Genomic DNA, 23,233 nt, shown 5'->3' with positions numbered 1-23,233 from the left:
AGATGGCAGCATTTGAACACTAAATTCTTAATCTGTTTTCTAATCCAAAATTTAGTTTCACCTAATTCTTTTATGTTTCAGAATCAGTGCTTCAAAATAAAATATGTAAGTTTTTTTTTTTTAATAAGGCTGGTGTGTGTTTAACTGATGTCCTAATCAAGAGAGATGTTTGAGAGAAAACCAGGGTATAGGTAAGAATACAAAACATACATGATTATTAAGGGGAGGCTGTTTGGCCCCAAAGTTAGACTCTAAAAGTAGCTAGAGCCAGGGTTCAAAGCTGAGTCTGAAATTTATCAAATGAGGGTCTTGAGGAATTTCAAATGCATGGTAGGCCTTGAAAATACGATAGCTCATTTCCTCCCATTTCTTAATTTGAGCCCAAGATTAGTAACTCTTGTTCACATCACAAGTATAACTGGGAGCAGCACTGGGAGCAGACACTTCTGGACATATCCTTGAAAAGTGGTGTTATTTTACTACACTTGATCTTAGCCAAAAGGCCGAGAAGCTGAAAAGTGGTGTTATTTTTACATTGACATAGTTGTTAAGTCTGTGATGGTTTGATATTAGAGGAAACACTGTCAAAGCAAGACAACTGATACACAGATACGGTAAAGGGCTATATGTGCATTTTCCATGGGTCAGCTTCCCTCAAAACCTCCCTATGATAGAAGAACCCAGCTTCACTTCTGTCCTCCGGCTCTTCTGAGACTTTTGTCTTCTAAGCAGGCAGAATAAATCCCCCAGCCTCAAATAGGGCCAGAATATTAGTGCTGGAAAGAATTTTATAAGCCAGGACTTCTGACATTTTGAAGGAGTCACAGATTCAGAGAATTTGGTGAAAGCTATGCACCCCGTCTCCAAACATTTTCAACATACCAATTACCATGAATTTCCTAGGGCAGATGTTCTCAACTGGCGTGTGTGTGTGTGTGTGTGTGTGTGTGCGTGCGCATTCCATAGGCCCTGATTATTCTGAACCATCTGGTAGGGCTTTTTTTTCCAAACCACACACAGAAAGTCACTTTACTACCAGGAGGAGGCATCTAATGCCCTTGGTGCTTTGGGCAGCTAAGTGTTTAATCTCTTGCCCTGAGAATCTGTTAATTCTCTTTAATTGAGTAGCCTCTGGTGTCCCATTGAGGGGTTTGGGACACAGAAGTGATTATTATAATATCATGACAAACTTATATCCTTATTAAACACCAAGAGTGTTTATATTCCCAAATTCATGCTTGGAGAAAATACACTAAAATGTTAATTAATGGTTGGTTTTGGATGGTGAGAAGGTAGGTAATTTAAATTTTGTTATATTGTGCAGATTTCTAATTAGCTTCAGTGAATATGTGTTTGGGAATGTGAAAAAAACCCCAGATTTTATTTTTTAAAGTAATAGATCACAAGGGAATGCAATCAACATTAGTTACTTATATTAATAGCTGATAAAAAGTGGCTAATAATTTTAATAAGTCAGATCAGTTCTCCAGCCCTTTAGAGGCAGAAAGACATCCTGCAAGGCCAAATTCCAAGCTGTAACAGGTTCACTTGGGCCTGAGGATGACACAAATGAAGGTAATTCAAGTTTTGGATCTGATTTCCCTGTTACTAGATCTAGAAAAGTAGATTTTCTGTTTGCTCCCAACCTTAATCTCTGTCTCTTTCACAGAGATGTCAGCTACATTTTGTTCAAAATTGTTGTTCTAGAACTTCCTAACTGTATTTTCAAATGTGTTTTAGCAGCCACTGAGGTCCCATAATTTCTCTTGAGTGTTATGTTGATGTGGCATGTTCTATTAAGTTCCAATATTGAGCCATCCTTGAATTCTTGGAATGAAACTCTTAGATCCTGAGGGCTACTCTTTTTTTTTTTTTTTTTTAAGATTTTATCTATTTATTAGAGAGTGAGATGGAGAGCATAATTGGGGGGAGGAGGGGAAGAGGGAGAAGCAGGCTCCAGGGCCTGTCGTGGGGCTCCATCCTGGGACTCTGGGATCATGACCTGAGCCACCCAGACACCCCTGAGGGCTACTTTTTCAATGTTGCTTGGACTCCAGGAAACATTTTTGATGGCTGGGGTTTGGGGTGAGTTCTATAGATTGATTCATGTGTGAAAGCTTTGTGGCCTGGAACCCAGACTTCTGATATAAAGTATCAGGAGAAGAGCAGGGAGCAAATGAGACCAGAAAATCGGGGAGAATGGTTAAGAGCTGGGTCAATTCCCAGGATATCCTTTGTGGTAGAACATTCAAGTAATGGGAAAGGTGATCTGACTTCTCCATGATAACCCTGCATGGTAAAGAGGGAGGGAGGAGAAATATGAAAAAAAGATACATGAGGTAAACATTTGGGGAAGACTTTGAGGCATTTGGGAAGTAAGAGCTTAGAGTCGTCTGGAAAACTGCCGTTGAGAGGAGGGGAGTTTGAAGAAGGGTTTTTCTCCCTGGATAGGAACTTGATCTCTTTAATGGTTTTTGATAAATGTGAGCAAATGCTACATACTTCACTTTTTTTTTTTAAGTTTTGATTTCTGTTCTTAATTCTGTTTCTTATGTTTTACATTATGTATTTCTTTTACTGATTACATATGCTAGATGTTTCCTTATATTATTAAGTGTTATTTTTCAAAAAAGTAATTCTTGAATTTGTTACTTTCATGATTCTCTTTATAATTTGTTTTTGCCTTATTTCTTTTCTCTTTATATTTTCTAAATTTTTTGAGTCAAATACTGAGTTCATATACATTATTATTAAAACATTTCTTTTCTTCTTATTAATTGAATTTTTTAAATAGCAAAAATATGAAAGATTTTGAATTGAATGCTGGGTTGGACCTGAGACTTATGGAGATGGCCTTGGCTGTTGATAACAAGGAAATATTTAATCTAGTTTCAACACCTGAACCATCAGGTTTCCTTGTGTCTCTAAGAGAAGGCATGTGTTCAAGATGGTAAAGTGGAAATGGCATGGTATCCCTAGGATAAGGTTTTGTACCTTGTATGTTTCACAAATATTTTTTCCTGTTCTCTTACAAATGAGTAATTGTGTTAGGGTGTTCTCATCTCTTTTCTTCTTACCTGTACCACAACCATGAAACAATATGACCTGGACAAGGATCTGCCATTAGTCTTTTATTTTATTTATTTATTTAAAAAATTTTTAAAGTTTTTTTATTTTTAAGTACTCTGTACACCCAGCATGGGGCTCAAACTCATGATGCTAAGATCAAGAGTCACATCCTCTACCAACTGAACCAGCCAGGTGCCCCGATTAGTCTTTTACATTTGGTATGATTTTATTTATTTATTTTTTAAAGTGGTCTCCATGCCTAGTATGGGACCCATTGTGCTTGAACTCATGACCCTGAGATCAAGACCTAAGCTGAGACCAAGAGTCAGATGCTTAACCAACTGAGCCACCCAGGCTTCCCTATTTTGTATGATTTTAAACTTCAACATTATCTTTTCAAGATAGGAATTCACATTTCAACTTTATTTATACAACAAAAAATTTTGTCCCCAGTTAAAGGATTTTTAATGAAGTAGTTTTAATGAAGTTTTAATGAAGTACAACTTATTTTTTTCATGGATTATGCCTTTGGTGTTGTAAAGTCATCACCAAACGCAAGGTCACTAGATTTTATCTCATGTTGTCTTCTAGGAGTTTTATAGTTTTGTGTTTTCCATATAGGTCTGTGATCTGCTTTGAATTAATTTTTTTGTGAAAGGTGTAAAGTCTATGTCTAGATTCATTCATTCATCCATTCATTCATTTATTTTTTAAAGATTTTATTTATTTATTTGACAGAGGGAGACAATGAGAGAGGGAACACAAGCAGGGGGAGTGGGAGAGGGAGAAGCAGGCCTCCCGCTGAGCAGGGAGCCTGGTGTGGGGGCTTGGGAGCTCAATCCCAGGACCCCAGGACTACGACTCGAGCCAAAGGCAGATGCTTAATGACTGAGCCACCAAGGTGCTCCTCATTTATTTATTTATTTTTTGAATGTGACTATCTAGTTAAAGGATTTTTAAGCATTACCTGATGGGGTAATTTTTTTTATATGACGTTTTTCTTTCTTCCTTCCCTCCCAATGTCTCCATCCCTGTAATGAGAATCTGTGATTAAAGAAAAGAATTTAAAGGGAAAAGCATAAAACTGCTAGCAGAAGGCCATGCAGTTTAGACTACTTCCTGTCCAATTGTTTGTTTTTTTTCCCCCTGACACCTGTGGGGCTGAGAGGGGTGGGATGCATTCTCTGGGCTCTATGTGCCAAACTTTCCAACTCCAGTGTAACCATCAGTAGAGTTCCCTTACCTCCTTTCTGTGCCTGTTTGTCAGTTCACAGGCACCATGGAATGGGAGGAATGGTCAGAAAACCATGCATTTGTCTTGGTATCATAATCCCAAACTCTCTTCAAGATTTGGGGGAAAATGAACAAGGGCAGCTACCACCAATGGTTAAGTGTGAAAAGTCAGTTCTTTGTAGAAGGTGTGATTGAATTGTCACAATTTGGGAAGAACTCATCACAGTGTGTGATCTGCCCAGAGGCACTCTCCAAAACACCACAAAATCCTCCAGGAATCTTTTCATCTTTTGAAACTCCAGTTTGCATTTCCAGGAGCCTGGCTGACCTGCTGAGCCCAGTGTCCTCTAATGGAAGAGTTTGTTTTTCAGTTACTGGTGGTGGCAGGAACACCAGAGTGGCATCTACTTTTTGAGAAAGAGATGGGAACTCATTCATGAGAAGGAGGTGGGCACAGAGAGCCTCAGGCTGCCCAGGCATGTGGGTAAGCAGTGAGGACATGGAGGTCTTTGGTGACAAAAGGAGTTCCCGTGCTAGGTTTGCCATGAGAAATAGAAACTGGTCCCCTCAAGATGAGATTTTTTTTTCCCCTCACTTCTGCTGGATCCTAAGTAATATGGTCCATTGGCCATAGAGGCACTAACTCAACTGTACCGAGGCTCCATTTTTGCCAGCCACCAGCCTTGGCAATAAGGCCATTGGGTAGGTGGCTTTAGTTTCACTTTGCTGAGGAATCTACAACTCAGCATGGTTCTGACACAGATTAAGGTGGGGTGAGGGATTGGATAATCTGAAGACAGAGCTCTTCCCTCATGTCAAGGCGCCCTTCCTGTATCCACACATAACATCTCCCTTAAACTGGTTCCTGAGCCTTGAATTTCAGTCAAGGTGTGTTAGCAGGCAAGTTGAGAATGACCAAGCCTGGTGAGGTGAAGGCGGTAACTCAGATGCCTATGGCATGTTACGTTATTCTTTCTTTAGTCCCCTTCATAAAAGAGCTGAGATACCATCTACCTTGCAGGGTTACATGAAGTAATGTGGGTAGAGCGCTTGGTAGATGGTCACTAAATAACTATGAAGATTATGGCTAAGAGTTGTTTTTGAAGGAAACTTGTTGGTGGAATTGGTTCAGTCTCTTCATAGGGATTCTTGTTTGCTTGCTGACAAAAGGAACTATATACAACAATGAACAGTCTTAAAATACTCATTTTAGTAGATGCCAAATATATATATACCCTAGGACCAAATAAGGCATCCTTGACAAAACAAGTTATTTTTAATGCAGAAGAATTTCAAGAAAAATAACTTCTCTTCTAAAGATAAGAGCTTACAGCAATAGTTTCCACATTAATTAATAAACTATTAAGTTTTTTAAAAAAAGACTTTATTTATTTATTTGACAGAGAGAGACACAGCGAGAGAGGGAACATAAGCAGGGGGAGTGGGAGAGGGAGAAGCAGGCTTCTTGCTGAGCAGGGAGCCCAACACAGGGCTCAATCCTGGAACCCTAGGATCGTGACCTGAGCTGAAGGCAGCCACTTAATGACTGAGCCATCCAGATACCGCTAAACTATTAAGTTTTTAAGTGGGACGGTAATCTGAAGATTTTAGGTGAATTCACTTCACTGGCATTTGGAGCTATAGTCAACTTCAAGATTAAACTCGCTGCCATTTGGCCTGGTGCAGATGAAATTTGTTGTGCCTGTATGAAAAGTGAACATTTTATATAATTATACACACTTGTCATTATAGTGTCCACCCTCTGGATTCTTTCTTATGGGAAGGTTTTCTTTTTGTTTTATCCTCACAAAACCTGTGAGGTTTTAAACCAATGTGACTAATAGCATAGATTGTCAGCTGGGTGTCTCCTTCTGTGGCTCATTGCTTTCTAGATGGGACTACATAAAATAATAGTATTTTGCACATTATCTGCTCCTTATTTAAGATCTGAAGAGGAGTTGTCCAAAAGAAAAGTGAAGGACCTTTAAAGATGGACAGTGCAGGCAGGCTCTTCTCTCACAATCGCGTTTGTTGGCTAGCCTAATAGGACTTTGTATTACAGTTAAAAGTGTTTCTGAACTGTTTTTTACTTTCTCATCACTGTATTCATATGGCTTCTGTTTCTTGAGAGAAACCGAATTTTTGTCCTTTTAACAGAAACAGAATTAACCTAATTGCACAGTCGTTTTCAACCATACAAAAGCCAGCATTAAAAATGAGCCAGTGGTGGGGCGCCTGGATGGCTCAGTGGGTTAAAGCCTCTGCCTTCAGCTCAGGTCATGATCTCAGGGTGTTGGGATCGAGCCCCGCATTAGGCTCTCTGCTCAGTGGGGAGCCTGCTTCCCCTTCTCTCTCTGCCTGCCTCTCTGCCTACTTGTGATCTCTGTCTGTCAAATAAAAAAATAAAATCTTTAAAAAAAAATGAGCCAGTGGGAATAATTATGAGTCACAGAAGAGGTAAATGATCTGATATATAGTGCTTGTGCTTGAGGGATTTAATTTGACGTTAACAGAAAAAGGATTTTTCTGAAAAAAAAAAAAAAAATCTTATCATTTAATCCACAATGTATTTAGCTACAGACATTCTACTAATATAGATAGATTCATTTAATGTTTTTCTGATTCATGTGGTGCTTAACAAAGGGGTTACTTTAGCTCTTGCATCTCAATTCATTGTTTTATGATTCTTTAACCTTAATTCTCATTGACTAGTGAGATAAAATAATTATAGTAAGAGATTTTAGTATGTGCATATGAAAATTGGGCATCTCCAGTAGTTAAAAAAATAAGTAAGGACATACAGGAATTGAACAACGTAACAAGTTAACTTTGTGCGTGTGTGCGCATACACCTGAGTGTGCATATACACTCTTGAATACAGGAAAAGGACCGTACTTCCTTTGAATAGAGAAGAAACACTTTATTCCCCATATGTTCATGGAACATTTAAAATAGTTGATTCCATATTTTACCACAAAGAAAATTTGACATTTCTTTGTATTGTTTTACTTTTTGCAGTAATCATATATTACTTTCATATGCAAACAGCAAAATAAATATAAAATTTAAAAATGTGTTTGCTCTATTTCTGATATCTAGAGTAATGTTTGAGACATATTAGGAACTTAAAAGATGTTGGCTACATAAATGAACCAATGGATTTTAATATTTGTTAAGTACCTAGTATGTGCCAGGCAGAGAACAGCAGGTAGTGCCCTCCAGCTGTGTAGTTTAAAGCCATTTGAGTTAAATGGAGTTTGTTATGTCACAGATCAAACCATGTGCCCTCACACATAGGTAGCAGACAACAAGTCTGCAGTCATTCCTTTAGCCCATGACCCAGTTATACTTGGTCTCCAGCTGCACTGTAAGGGCTTCTGGTGAATTGATTTATTTAATATTTTTGATGTATAGGTATACATTTCCCACACTTCATATGATGAAGAGTGGGGGAGGAGTGATAAGGACATATGGAGTAGGGAAAGCTTTCTGACGTTGAACATACTGATTGCACTAGGTAAATCTGACATTCCTTTTCAGCTTTACCAGGAAAAATTCTGCTATCTCTAAGCACACTGGCTCTTTGGTTTGTTTACTTACCTTTTTTTTTTTTAAAGATTTTATTTATTTATTTGAGAGAGAGAGAAGTCACAGGTAGGCAGAGAGGCAGGCAGAGAGAGAGGGGGAAGCAGGCTCCCCACTAAGCAGAGAGCCCGATGCGGGCCTCGATCCCAGGACCCTGAGATCATAACCTGAGCTGAAAGCAGAGGCTTAACCCACTGAGCCACCCGGGCGCCCCTTACCATTATTTTTTACTTGTTATCTGGAAGTAGGTTCTTTTTCATTTAAAATATATTTCATTTAAAAATATTTCTTTCCATGGAGCTCCTGGGTGGCTCAGTGGGTTAAGCTGCTGCCTTCGGCTCAGGTCATGATCTCAGGGTCCTGGGATCGAGTCCCGCATTGGGCTCTCTGCTCAGCAGGGAGCCTGCTTCCCTCTCTCTCTCTCTCTCTGCCTGCCTCTCTGTCTACTTGTGATCTCTGTCAAATAAATAAATAAAATATTAAAAAAAAAATATTTCTTTCCTCTTCAAAATGTTGGCTTAGTTGATGGGGTTGAGTTTTTGCTGTAATTGCTGACTTGTTAATTGCTGGAATACTAATCACTATTGTGTGTACTCATTTTCTTAGACATTTTTTTTCTTAGACATTTACAATGAAGGAAAGGAAGAGCTTATAACTGGATTAGGCTTTTCACTTCTTTCCTGTTAGGCATTTGCTTAAAATTTGGAAATGTTTGTTGCCCATAGGCAATATCACCATCGGTATTATAGGTATTACATTTTTCCACCCAAATGATGTGTTGTGCATCTTTTTTTTTTTTTTAAAGATTTTATTTATTTATTTATTTGACAGAGAGAGAGATCACAAGTAGGCAGAGAAGCGGGGCGGGGGGTGGGGGGAAGCAGGCTCCCCTCCGAGCAGAGAGCCTGAGGTGGGACCTGATCCCAGAACCCTGGGATCACGACCAGAGCCGAAGGCAGAGGCCTCAACCCACTGAGCCACTCAGGTGCCCCTGTGCATCTTTTTTTAAAAAGGTTTTGTTTGTTGTTTGCTCTAGAGAGAGAAAGTGCGCATATGAGTGTACAAGCAAGTGGTGGGGAGGGAGAACGAGGGGGAAACAATGTCAAGCAGAATCCATGCTGAGCGCAGAGCCAGATGCTGGACTTGACATCAGGACTCTGAGATCATGACCTAAGCTGAAACCAAGAGTTGGATGCTTAACTGACTGAGCCACCCAGGTGCCCCTGGGTTGTGCATCTTAATTAATGGTAGACAGAATAATAGGGGATGTATGTGTTTTTTTCTCCTTTTTTTTTTTTTTTTTAAACTATCAGTTATTGAGAGTTTAGTATGTGCTGGGCACTGAACAGAGCTCTTTAATTCAAAGAAATTAAAATTTCCTTTAATTCTCACAACAATCTAATGAACAGGTGTGGTGAAGAAACCAAAGCTAAATGAAGGTAAATAATAAAACTAAAATTCTTCCTGGCTCAAAGTCCATGCTTTTTACCACTGCGTTATGTTTTTCCTGTCTTTTGTGTGGTCATATTCTGAAACTTGCCTTCTTCTAGAACATCTCCATTATAAATATTCATTCTCTCATTTCCATTATAGAATATAGAATATAGAACATTATAGAATATCCAATATAGAATATTCTCTATAGAATATAGAGAATACTCCAATATAGAGTAAAACTCGGGTATCCTGATCCCTGACTCCAGCCTCCTGCTTTTTCATAGCTTCATTTCCACTATATCTGTTTTTCACCATTCTCTAGATTTTCAGTTTCTTGGTCCTTTCACTTCCTCCCAATTTAGTATCCCCATCTTAGGTTTGCTTTCTTCTCCATGAACCTCATATTTGTTTCTCTAAAATAATTTCCCCACAACTACCCCTTTTACTTCTACGCTAAACCCACTGTCCTATATCCTAACACTGAATTGATGCCTCAGTTTGCTTTCTTTGCTCCTATCTTCACATTAACTGATCGGGGGCACCTGGGAGGCTTTGTCAGTTAAACCTCCAACTCTTGATTTCTGCTCAGGTCATGATCTTAAGAGTCGTGAGATCAAGCCCTGTGTTGGGCTCCACGCTTAGCACGGAATTTGCTTGTCCCTCTCCCTCTACTTCTCACATTGCTTGCACATGTGCATGCCTTTTCTCAAATAAATAAATAAATAAATAAAATCTTTAAAAAAAAAGATTAGCTAATCAAGGTTAGGGGAAAAAAATCAGTAGACTTTATAATAAACCTTACAGATGGCTATCACTACACATTTATGGCCTTAAACTCTTGCCAGGCTCTCCTTCCATTCTGTGGCATTGCTGCTTTCAGGTTCTTTATTCATTGTCTTCAACAATAGTGCCGTGCCAATACCACTTTCCTTAAGTTCTCCCTTCTCTTACTCTTAGCTAGGTTTTCTCCTGCTTCTTCAAACAAATTGAGGCTATGAAGCATTATCTTGTTCAACTTTCCATCCCCTCACTGCGACTTACCTATACACACATACCATTCTTGACTTTCTTCCACAGGATAAAGGGAATTCCTTCCTGTTCAAATCCAACTCCTCACCTTTACCTCAAGTCCAAGATGGAAGCATTTGTGTTCTGGGCAGGAGGATGGAGGAAAAGATGAAGAAGGGGATTAAGGACTCACAAATACTCTCTAAAGAAGTTTCCTGGAATCTCCTTCATGACTCTTCTTTTTGTATTACCATGGCCAGAATTCAGCCACAAGCCACAGGTGACCAAGCTTTAAGGGAGGTTGTGAAATATAACCTTTATTTTGGGAAAATCTATATCCAACTAAAAATTTTATTAGTACAGAAGCAGCACAGAATGAAAATCGGAGATATCGAACAGTCTCTCTAGTCTCTGCCAATGTTCTTTTGCACATGAAAAAAATTGAGTTGCCTTTCTCTTTCTTATTTTTTACTTATATTGCAAATATTTTACAAATTTAGATCTTTTAATCTTTTAATTTAGTGTATGCTATCTCATGATATAGAGCTTTAAAATTGTTATGTCACTGAAACATGCATTCCTTTTTTTAAAAAAAATTCATTGTTTCTGGAATTCATATTTTGCTTAAATAGTCCTTCCTTATCCATATGCTCTCATATTTTCTTTTATTTTTTAAAAAAACATTTTATTTATTTGAGAAAGAGAGAGAGAGAGCATGAGAGGGGAGAGGGTGAGAGGGAGAAGCAGACTCCCTGCTGAGCTGGGAGCCCAATGTGGGACTGGAACCCAGGACTCTGGGATCATGACCTGAGTCAAAGACAGTTGCTTAACCAACTGAGCCACCCAGACATCTCTGTTTTCATATTTTCTTTTGGTACATTTATGCCTTTTTTTTTTTTTTTTTTTTTTTTTTTTTTTTTACTTTAGGTCTTCATTATATCTGGTATTTATAAATTTTGATCTAGTGTGACATAGGGATCTATCTTTATTTTTTAAATTTTTATTTAATGAACTCCCAACTCATTTTAAACTAGTCTTCATTCTCATTCATTTGAAGTACCATATGTACGGTGAACTAAATTTTGCTATGTACACAAGTCTGTTATGGGCTCCCTATTCCATTTCCATTGAGCTATTACTAAACTCACACCTCAGTTTTCATTACCATAGTTCTGCAGAGTTTCTTTATTTTTCACTCTTTTTCTTTTTCTTTTTCTCCCTGCTCCTCCTCCTTTCTCCTCTCTACTTCTGTTTTACCTAGCCAGGTTTGTTAGATGCTCCTATGAAGATGAGACAAATGGACATAGGCTTCCATCTCTGTTTCCTTCACTGTAGAATTTTCATCCTTTTCATACTCATTTCTTTGCTGCCCGGTGTCACCCCTTCCGGGTCTTGCATTGTGTGGGAGGCTGACATTGGAAGGATTGCTGCTTTTAGTTGACTTGTTCTTTGTGCTTCATCCTTTCAATCCTTTGGATACTGTGTGTGTATAAAATCTGTTTCTCTTTATCAGTATGTTCTAAAGTTTTCCATAAGTTCTCTGAAGATGTAAAAATGATCGTTGATCTCAGTATGTGCGGAGTCACCTCTGTATTTCCTTTTGTTTATTTTCTTTGATTGCCTGACTGGTTTCTTCAGGAAGGATGAAGCTGTTCTTTGAGTCAGTGAGCTGCTGAATCTCAGAACCAGGTGGCACATGAGAGTTCCGAGATGCTCACTGGTTTCATATGGCTGTAGAAACCCTTTTCCGCCTCAAGTTTTGGCTGAACTTGTCCTGGATGCAGATAATGAGGAAACGCTGGGGTGTGGTTCAGCAGGTTGAGAAATAGGCACACCTCTCCCTATGGCTCTATCTCCCCAGGCTCTTTGGGCTACTTTGCTGCGGCCCACTTTGACTTTCTGTATGGTAATGGCCTCTCTGATCATTGTTCTTCAATGTTTTTTTTTTTAAAGATTTTATTTATTTATTTGACAGAGAGAGATCACAAGTAGACAGAGAGGCAGGCAGAGAGAGAGGGAGGGAAGCAGGCTCCCTGCTGAGCAGAGAGCCCGACGCGGGACTCGATCCCAGGACCCTGAGATCATGACCTGAGCCGAAGGCAGCAGCCTAACCCACTGAGCCACTCAGGCGCCTTTGTTCTTCAACATTTTATTGGCTTGTCTATAGTCACTTTTCCAGATGATCATCCTATTCAACTTGTCAGAGTCTAATAAAAAAAAAAAACTTAGGATTTTGACTTTGATCGTATTTAATTTATCAACTAATGGAAGAATATTAACCTTTTTGACCGTGTTGGATGAGCAGAACAGATTCCAATAGGAGTTGGGACTGTAGTGGATTTTATGAGTATGTGTGTGTACGTGTGTGTGTGTGTGTGTGCGTGTGTGTGTATGGGGTGGTGGTGGTGGGAGGTAAACATGGAGGGCTTTTCTTTACAGTGTCATCTCAGTAGAATTTTAGGGGTTAAGTAAATTTACTTGTTTAGTCAGACAACCATTTTTTTTTTTAACTTTATTTTTTCAGTGTTCCAAGATTCATTGTTCATGCATCACACCCAGTGCTCCATGCAATACGTGCCCTCCTTAATACCCACCACCAGGCTCACCCAACCCCCTGCCCCCTTCCCCTCCAAAACCCTCAGTTTGTTTCTCAGAGTCCACAGTCTCTCATGGTTCATCCCCCCCTCTGATTCCCCCCAACTCCCTTCTCCTCTCCTTCTCCCAATGTCCTCCGTGTTATTCCTTATGCTCCTCAAGTAAGTGAAACCATATGATAACTGACTCTCTCTGCTTGACTTATTTCACTCAGCATAATCTCCTCCAGTCCCATCCATTTGATACAAAAGTTGGGTATTCATCCTTACTGATGGACAGCCAGCCCTCTTGAATAGAAGCTCTGATACCTTTTATGAGACAAAGCAATCTATATTTAAAAAGGAATCAAGGCCAAATAAGCCAATACGGTTTGGTTTACATTAGAATGTTAATGAATGCACATAAAATCGCTGAATGCACACAGAAAGGTTGCCGTGGTAACAGTCATTTTCATGAAATGATTTTAGATACTGGATTCTTGAATGATGGCATGCCTTGTTACTTGCTTTAAGGCATCTTTAGTGTTCTCTCTCTCTCTTTCTTTCTCATTTCCTTGGAGGATAGAAAATGGGAAAGGGACCTATACCTGATACAATTCTTTGATTAAAAGCAACAGAAATAAATTTTTACTCATTGAAGCAAAAAATATATTTATTAGTAGGATGAAAGGATGGTTCACAGAGTTGAAGGAAATGTGAACAGGAGGTTTCGGGGGTGGAGTCTGGAATATAGAGCAACTCTGAGAACCAGGGAAGCAGTAATCACAAGACAGCGTCTTCAGGAAGAATAAATGAACTCTTACCATTTTCAGTTTTGTGTCCCTACGTTCAAGGTTTAAATTCTAGGAAGTTTCTGATCTGCCTGGTTTGAAAGAAAAATTCTGTGTACACACACAAACAGAATTTTTTTATTTTCTTGTAGAAAGGATTGTTGCAGAGAGATTCTTACAGATTATAAATTGCATACTCTTTCAGATTATAAATCACAAGCCATAGATAATAGATTAGGGATGGCCATAAAAGGAATTCCAGGTTCAAAAGGAGAAAAAATTATGCTTGAACACTTTCATTTCTCTGTGCAGTTTTTTTTAAACTTGTCATTCTCTAGAATTTTCTTTTACCCTCCATGTACCTGTCTTTCTACTGTCATATCTTATTTTTCTTCATTTTTAAATTTTTATCAGTGAATTTCATTCATGAGGGTGTTCTGCTTTATTATTTTCTCTACCAAGGACCTCCACTGTGGTACCTCCCCTACCTTTACCTCCCTTCTAGAATTGTGACACATTTTTAGATCCTACTTCCTCCCTTCCTTCTATTTCTTTAGTGTCCTGCATTTATGACTAGATAAGTATGAAAACAAATGTTACTGAGTAATTATTTTTTATTAAATTTTAAAGTAATCTCTATACCCAGTGTGGGGCTTGAACCCACAACTCCAAGGTCAAGAGTCTCATGCTCTACTGGCTGAGCCAGCCAAGTGCCCTGAAATGTTACTGTATTATTGATTAAGAGTGAGTTCATGTTACATTTGGAAGATTGCATTGTTGTTCCCAATTCTCCAACCCTCCCTGGGTGTCAGCCCTTTGTCAGATGACTTTGTGGTGGTTCCTCTTGCTAGAGATGGAATATATTTTTCTGTCCTACTGATGTTGGGATAGAACATGTAATTTGCTTTGGCCAATGAGATGTTAGTGAACATGATGACAACAAAGGCTTCAAATGTGCTGACATGTTTGGCTTGCCCTCCTGTGCTTCTGCGTTGCCATAAACATATCCTGGGTTCTTTTGTAGTCCCAGAAGAATGATGACATGTGGAGCAGAGCTGCCCCAATCAATTCACACATCCACAGTATAAGGCTGAGCTGTCCCAGCAGATCTGCAGATTTATGAACATAAGAATAAATAATTCCTGTTGCATTCTTCTTGGTTTTGGGTAAATCAGCAGCAGCATTTTTGTGGTAGAGTTAACTGATATATTACTTTTCCAGTGAATGTATTTTCATTTAAATAAGAGTCCTCTGGAGTTCATGCCTTCATCCATGTGCATGACTATAGAGATTCATGCATGGTAGGGAGAAAATGCTGGGCAGAAGGTATCTTGTGGGATCCCCTTCATATACAAGAGGAGGCAAAACCCTACTAAATGTGTATTGGTTTTGCACACTTAATGATCACTGTTTTTGTAAGAAAAGTGAAGTAGATTCTGAAAAGCCTTTATAACAGTATAGTTATCCAGAATTATTTCCCAACTAAGTACATTTTCATCATAATTCTAGTATAGATTAGAGAGTGACTAGGTTATTATAAGCTTGCTAGGGCTTTTATGGGCTCTTGAAACTCTTTTTAATGCGGTATCTAAAAAATATGGAATCCAGCAGATTTCTAGGCAGAAGTCTACCAAGGGGAAAGTTATCAACACTTTCCTGGAAGTTGCTCTCTCTAACAGATTGACTCTGAGGTCAAAACTCTACTTTTGTTCTTTTGGATTTTTTTTTTTTTTTGTCTATAAAAAAAAATCAGTGCTTATTTGATTAACTCATATTAATATTAAATAGGACTCCTCTTATTTGTATTGATGATACAGGGTCCCCACCAACCTGGTTCCTGTCCTTTCTCCTTATCCCAGCTTGATTAGACTTTTTAATAAGCAAGAAAGTTATTTTCATTTCTTCAGCTATTGAAAAAATGTGGCTAATCTTTATAGTGGCAAGCACTGCTGTCAGCTAATACAGCGTAACATAGTCCTAGTCCAGGAAGGCAGCCTATGGAAACAGTTCACCTCCACTATTTGTGTGTATGTGTGTGTGTGTGTGTGTGTGTGAGTGAAGTCTCATTATCACTAAAACATGGACAAATGGACCAGGTAATGCCTTTTGGCATAGTCCTTATTGTCCAGATAACTAGGGTCCTGAAAGAAGCCCAGTTCTCTAGGCTTGAGTATCCCAAAGTCACTGGTTTTGGCCTTCGGTGGGGTCTCAGTGGGCTTGGATGGAGTTCAGTTGTACAACTCTTGAACTTTCCTGGAAATTGATTGAAATCTTCCTTTATGTCTTAAGCATAATTTTGTAATTTTCTCTCAATGTATATCCTCCACATTTCTCAAGTTTATTCAGAGTGATTATTCTTTATTTTATTTTTATTTTTAAAGATTTATTTATTATTTTACAAAGAGAGTGAGAGACAGAGGCAGAGCATGAGCAGTGGGGATGAGGTGGAGGGAGAAAGAGAAGCAGACTCCTGCTGGCCGATCAGGGAGCCCAGTGTGGGACTCAATCCCAGGACCCTGGGAGCATGACCTGAGTCGAAGGCAGACGCTTAACTGACTGAGCCTCCTAGGTGTCCTGTGATTCTTTTTTTTTTTTTTTTTTTAAAAGTTTTTATTTACTTACTTGACAGAGAGAGACACAGCGAGAGAGGGAACAGAAGCAGGGGGAGTGGGAGAGGGAGAAGCAGGCCTCCCACTGAGCAGGGAGCCTGATGTGGGGCTCGATCCCAGGACGCTGGGATCATGACCAGAGCCGAAGGCAGATGCCTAACGACTGAGCCACCCAGGCGCCCCACAATTCTTTATATGTAAAGAGATCCTTTTGCTGTTGGAGTAGGATTTAAATTTTTCATCACATTTTTGACTTTTTGTTAATACATAGGAAAGTTAGTAATTTGGGTAATTTGTTTCATAACTAGCTCCTCAGTGAATATTCTGATGAGTTCTGATTTGTTGCTATCCTGAAGTTTTTAGATAGATTCTCATGTGAAAATTCTTTTTCATTTTTGATAGTTATACTTGTTTCTTTTTATTGCCTTCTTACTCTTCCCATTTGCCAGAATATTTAAGGAACTGTTAAGTAATAGCTGTAATATTGTCTGATCTTGATCTGTCTTGATCTTAAAACTTTAATCTGTATTTATAAGGGGCTTGATTTTTTTTTAAAGATTTTATTTATTTATTTGACAGAGATCACAAGTAGGCAGAGAGACAGGCAGAGAGAGAGAGAGAAGAGGAAGCAGGCTCTTCACTGAGCAGAGAGCCTGATGCGGGGCTCGATCCCAGGACCCTGAGATCATGACCTGAGCCAAAGGCAGAGGCCTTAACCCACTGAGCCACCCAGGTGCCCTGGGGGCTTGATTTCTTATTTTCTGTTCAAGCGTGTGTGTATGTGTGTGCACGTGTGTGTGTGCACATGTATTAAAGATTTGATTTATTTATTTGACACAGAGAGAGAGGGTACAAGAAGGGGGGGTGGCAGGCAGAGGGAGAGAGAGAAGCAGGCTCCCTGTTGAGCAGGGAGCATGATGTGGGGCTTGATCCCAGGACTCTGGGATCATGACCTGAGCCAAAGGCAGACGCTTAAAGACTGAGCTACCCAAGTGCTCCTATTTTAAATACTTTATATTTAAGTAATCTCTACAACCAACATGGGGCTTGAACTCACAGCCCCGAGATCAAGAGTCACAAGCTCCACTGACTGAGCCAGCCAGGTACTCCAGGCATATGTATATTTAATTAAATGAGGGAAATTGCTCCCTAAGTTTAATGCTTTGTAATGGATTACTAGAGGATGGAAATTGTACCATGAAAATGTGTTATTTTCAAATTATGTCAACTGGGGTATGTAAGAAAATCACATAAATCCTTCTTTAGAAAGAAAACAAATTATAAGAACAAAAATATGAATTTTTACTTTAAGAACAGAAGTCAGTGGCACCTGGGTGGCTCAGTCATTAGGTGTATGCCTTCAGTTTGGGTCATGATCACGGGGTCCTGGGATCGAGCCCCACATCGGGCTCCCGGCTGGTGGGAAGCCTGCTTCTCCTTCTCCCACTCCCCCTGCTGTGTTCCTGCTCTTGCTGTCTCTCTCTCTGTCAAATAAATAAAATCTTTTTTTTTTAATTTTTTATTTTTTATAAACATATAATATATTTTTATCCCCAGGGGCACAGGTCTGTGAATTGCCAGGTTTACACACTTCACAGCATTCACCATAGCACATACGCTCCCCAATGTCCATAACCCAACCCCCCCCTCCCAACCCCCCTCCCCCCATCAACCCTCAGTTTGTTTTGTGAGATTAAGAGTCACTTATGGTTTGTCTCCCTCCCAATCCCATCTTGTTTCATTTACTCTTCTCCTACCCCCTTAACCCCCCATGTTGCATCTCCTCTCCCTCATATCAGGGAGATCATATGATAGTTGTCTTTCTCCAATTGACTTATTTCGCTAAGCATGATAATCTCTAGTTCATCCGCGTCGTCGCAAATGGCAAGAAATAAATAAAATCTTAAAAAAAAAAAAAGAACAGAAGTCAACTTATCAGTAAATTAGATTTTGAACATTCAGGAAAAGTCTCCAAGACAAATGCGTTTGCTTTGATTGAACTAACTGTTGTGCACCTTCTGACATCCAAGGAGAAGATAAGAATTTTTCTAGTAATAAAAAATTTCTTCCTTTCTTGTAGCACACAATAATCCCTTTGTTTAATTTACTGTCTCTAACACTTATGAAATATTATTTAAACAAATTATATTATTTTAATAATGGTTTTTGTTAAGAAGATTAATGAATGGCTCAAACATTGTTTGTTGTAAACTTCTAAGACCTTCCTTAAAGGCTGATCTTAATCAACATTTATATAAAAACATAAATCTGATTTCTTCTATGTTAGTAGATTAAAAAAAGGTAAAAAAGTTCTTGACAGTTTTGCCCCCTGTCAACTTTAACACAATGTGGTAAGTAATGGGGCGAGATAATTACATGGTCCTGGATAACCCCAAATTGTAATGGAAACCAAACTCACTCAAGCAATGTGCAAAGTGGACTTAATAAAGTTATTTGGCACATATTATGTCAAGAATTAGGAAAGAATTATATGCAATGGCTGAATAACTGAACTCTACCTTTGAAACTAATGATATACTATATATTAATCAACTCAGTTTTTTTAAAGATTTTATTTATTTATTTGACAGACAGAGATGAAGGCAGGCAGAGAGGAAGGCAGAGAGAGAGAGGGGGAAGCAGGCTCACCGCTGAGCAGAGAGCCCGATGTGGGCCTTGATCCCAGGACCCTGAGATCATGACCTGAGCCGAAGGCAGAGGCTTAACCCACTGAGCCACCCAGGCTCCCCAGTCAACTCAATTTAAATATAATAAAGTTAAAAAAATTAGGCAAGAACTTCTTAGTTATGTGCATCTCGTACTTTCCTCAGCCATATGTTCTTCACCCCCTCTTCTCTGCCACCCCCCCATTGAGAAACCCACTCAGGGAGGAAGCCATTCAGCCTAATCTCCCATTAACTAACTTCCTCAACTTCCTTCTTTTGCTTCACCTTCATTTTCTCTCCCCAGCTTTAAGCTTGAAGGCAGTTGAGGCTGCTCGCTTTTAGCTGTAAGATTTTGAATTAGGGGAAGAAAAGAGAATGCAGGCTATTAGGTTTAAGAGTGTTTTTCAGTGGACATAGGGCAAACTTAGAAATTCTCTCCTTCTCTCTCTCTCTCTCTCTCTCTCTTTTTTTTTTTTTTCCTCTACTGGTGTCCTGTGAAGTTCTTCCCTACCTTCTGAGAATACTTTCCTTTTTTTAGCATGATGTGTATAGCCAGAACAGCCCCACGGCTGGGAAGACTGGGAAGACTGGGAAGGGCTTGGTTTGCTCAAACAGCTTTTCTCCCATCATTGAAATTCTCCTCACATATCAGTCTGGTTATTTTCTTATACATTTGCACAAGGCATCTATGGCATGAGTCACAGTAAGAAACTCATCATAAGAATGTGCCAGATTGCAAAATAGATTTCCTTTCCCCCACTAATGGCAGATTCAAGATTTTAAAATTGCAGTGATTTAGTAGGCTTAAGGGTATGTTTTTTTGAAGCCCCATACTTCTTTTTTGCTAATATAAACTACATTTTGGTCTATAACAATTAACTAAACTTGTCATTTAATCAAGTTATCCTCAAGTTTAAAACAGTTGCCCCTACAGAGCTGTACTCTTCAAATTGAAAATGAATTTCATCATAAATAAATATCACACCACAAATAAGTATCACAAGCACAAGCAGCACATGCAACTTTACGGTTGGTACGTGTTCTGTGTGTGTATGTTGAGTGTGTGGTTTGTATGGCACGGGTATCTATCTTGTGGTATATGTGTACATATGTGATGAGCGTGTGGTTTGTGTGTTGCATATATATGTGTTATGTATGTGTGTGTGGTGTATGTGTGTTATTTATGGTGTATTTTTTTGTGTTGAATAAGTGTGTGCCATGGTGTGTGAGTGGAGTGTGTGGTATGTGTGCGGTGTGTGGATTTTGTGTGTGTTTGTGCTGTGTACTATATGTGGTTTGTATATGTTTGCTTGTGGTGTATGTTGTTTGTGTAGTTTGTGTATGTGTTTGATGTTTATGTGATAAATATGTGTGTGTGTGTGTGTGTGTGTGTGTGTGTGTGTAGTGGTATTCTGCAGGGATTTGAGGCCCAGAGCTTAAAATTTTTAGTGTAAGCGTATCCCTGCATTGAGACCAATTGGCAGTGTCCTTACAATTATTTCATCCTTCAGAAATCATTTAGAAGGTATTTTCTTAAGCTTAAAGTGTTCGTTTTTTAGAAGGAAACTTCAAATATAAACTAGATGAAAGTTAAAGTGATTGCTGCATTACTAAAATTTTAGCTGACAATATGGTTTAATTTAGCAAACAAAGCCACTTGTATTCAGAGTTATTGTCTTAAGAGCTTCAGGAGGATGCATCTCCTCTGCCTCTGACATGTAAATCCGCCCTGGTCAGTTGCGACCATCTTTGTCTTCAGAGGCCATTGCATGGGATGATGTGCTTCATTTTGACATTTCTGTCAATGGCCCTGTGCCATCCTGTGGGAGTCTGTGTAGTCTAGAGACTGAGAGTGGGAGCTGTTGAGACAGAACACTCGGGTCTAAATGCTGGCTCTATCAATGAGGTGAGGGCTTACTTGATGAGTTTTCTCATCTGTGAAATGGGATAATAGTTGTATTTACCTTTCAGGGCTGTTGAGAGGCATATAAGATGGTGCTGTAACATCATGCTTGGAACATGGGTAAGTATGCATGAAGATGTGTGTTAAAGATGGAGATGATCTTGTATGGATATGGCTGTGCCATATGGAGGGGAGTGGAAGCTGTTAGTGGGTGATTTCTTCCAAGAATATCGTGAATGTATTCCATTTGGTCTGCCTATACCTATTAGATTTATGAATGATCTCTCAGTTCTCGCATCATTGTAGCTTGATTTCTTAGTGTGGTTAATAGTGCATCTCTTAATGAGTAATCACAAGGGGTTTTAAAGATGTTATTGGTTCTAGGTCTGGTCCAATGTTAGGGCAAAGGTCCTTTGAGCAAGAGTTCTCTCCCTTATGTGTTGAAACTGCCCCTCCCATCTGTTCCCTGTTCTGAAATAGGTAAATGTCTCAGCAGTGGAGAACTGTACTCCAAGAGCATAAAAAAACTGTCCAAAGACCCTGATGTATTATGTAAGTCCCTCTGACTAACATGCAGTCATTTTAGCACAATTTTCAGAGGAAACTTTACATTTTGTCCTGGCTATTTCTGGGCTCCTATGAAGATGTTAATGTCTGAGCAAAGTGTCCATTAGAGGGCTCTGGGTGCTGAAACAGGCCGTGGATGCGGGATGTCTACCGTTTTTATTTGATTGTACTTGTCTGTCTTATTTAATGAGGAGGATCTCAAGGCCCTCTCTTGGTGTGAGGAATGCAAATTGTAGAATCGGGACATATGGGGAGTGGTGGGGAAATACCTACAGAAATCCAAAACCTTGTTCTTATCTAGTACTGTGGCCACTGCCAAAGAGTTTTGTGGAGATGTGGAGGGCCTAGCCAGCTGGAAAGATGCCAGTGGGGACAACTCTATCAATCATGCCAACATCTACTCCTGCTGCTGGCCTTCGTGGTTAGTGCTGGTCTTTAACATTTCTGCTGGACTTTGGGCTGAATGTCAAGAATTAACAGTGAGGGGGAGTCCTGCCAGGTTTCTGTCAGAACTTAGCTCTCCCTTTCTTTTGCCCTATCTTGTCTCTCTAACCTTAGTCTGGGGCCCACAAGTAGATGAAAGGGATGTCTTTAGTGTCTCCACCTGCAGTCTTCAGTCAGTGTTAGTAATAGTCATCTACTGCACCCATCCCTTTAATCCCAATTTATCCCAACTCCCCTCAACCCCATCCACCCTGCCAAGGGTTCTTCATTATTACTCCAGCAAGATTTGGACCAATACCTTCACCTTTCTTCAAGGCAGTCCTGAGATATCCTCAAATTTTTTTCTCCCCCTTAATTCACTCTCTCCACCAGTTTTTTCCAGGGGAATTTTCTTGGAGAACTTTTCAACCTTTCTAGATTGTCTCCTACTAAACTTTGTGTCAGGCTTAGCTGTGCCTGTGGACCCTCCCTATCTAGCTCACCAAGTCAAGTTCTCTTTTTTGTGCAGATAACTCCTGCTCTCTCACTTATAACAAATCTTTGTCCACTTTTTGAAAGGGAGATAACAATTAATTGTGCAACTTAGCTTACTCACTTGTAACCAAAATGTGATGTTGGTCTTGATCAATCAATAAAGAAATCAATATACATTAAGAATGTTATCAAGCAAATATAATAAACTCTGCCTTTTTTTTTAAAGATTTTTTTATTTATTTGACACACAGAGAGAGAAATCACAAGCAGTCAGAGAGGCAGGCAGAGAGAGAGAGAGGAGGAAACAGGCTCCCTGCTCAGCAGAGAGCCCGATGTGGGGCTCGATCCCAGGACCCTGAGATCATGACCTGAGCCGAAGGCAGAGGCTTTAACCCACTGAGCCACCCAGGCGCCCCTAAACTCTGCCTTTTGATTGTGCTTGAGGTTATAGGAAAGGCTATTATATATAGGCTTGTTTTCAAGAAGCTTGGTCATGTTGGAGAAACAAGTTTCTTTTTTTGGAGAAACTATTAATATCTGTGTATCAATAAATTAGTATGTATGCATTAATTTTTATAGTCTGCCTACACCAAGGAATTAAACTGGTTTATAATAAAAGGTAGCTAGCTCTATGGGATGTTGCAATAATGATAAGTGATCAAAAGCATGTAATAGGTAATTGAAAGTGAACCCAATTTAAGTTGTTGGGATTGAGTACAAAATTTAGAACTGGGCTTCCTGGAAATTAAGGAAAAAGAGAAACACAATGAATTATATAATTTCTCATATATATGTCTAATCATATATATGATGAGATATAACTGATATGTATCATTTATGTGGAGGGGGCAGTCCTGCCAGGTTTCTATCAGAA

At 39.3% G+C, this 23,233-nt stretch overlaps 1 protein-coding gene across 1 annotated transcript in view; it reads left to right on the top strand.

Annotated features, from left to right (window-relative positions):
• The window catches only part of LOC111145935 (aprataxin), a 43,045-nt gene extending 22,045 nt beyond the window's left edge, over nucleotides 1-21,000 (top strand). Inside the window, exon 8 of the mRNA XM_022501251.1 lies at nucleotides 20,943-21,000. The gene's annotated coding sequence lies outside the window, so the exon portion shown is untranslated. The remainder of the gene's footprint in view (nucleotides 1-20,942) is intronic.
• Nucleotides 21,001-23,233: the final 2,233 nt, after the last annotated feature.

The sequence above is a fragment of the Enhydra lutris genome, unplaced genomic scaffold, assembly GCF_002288905.1.
Source record: "Enhydra lutris kenyoni isolate GAN:26980312 unplaced genomic scaffold, ASM228890v2 scaffoldscaffold13, whole genome shotgun sequence".
NCBI lineage: Eukaryota > Metazoa > Chordata > Mammalia > Carnivora > Mustelidae > Enhydra > Enhydra lutris.
This window is presented reverse-complemented; position numbering and strand designations above follow the sequence as displayed.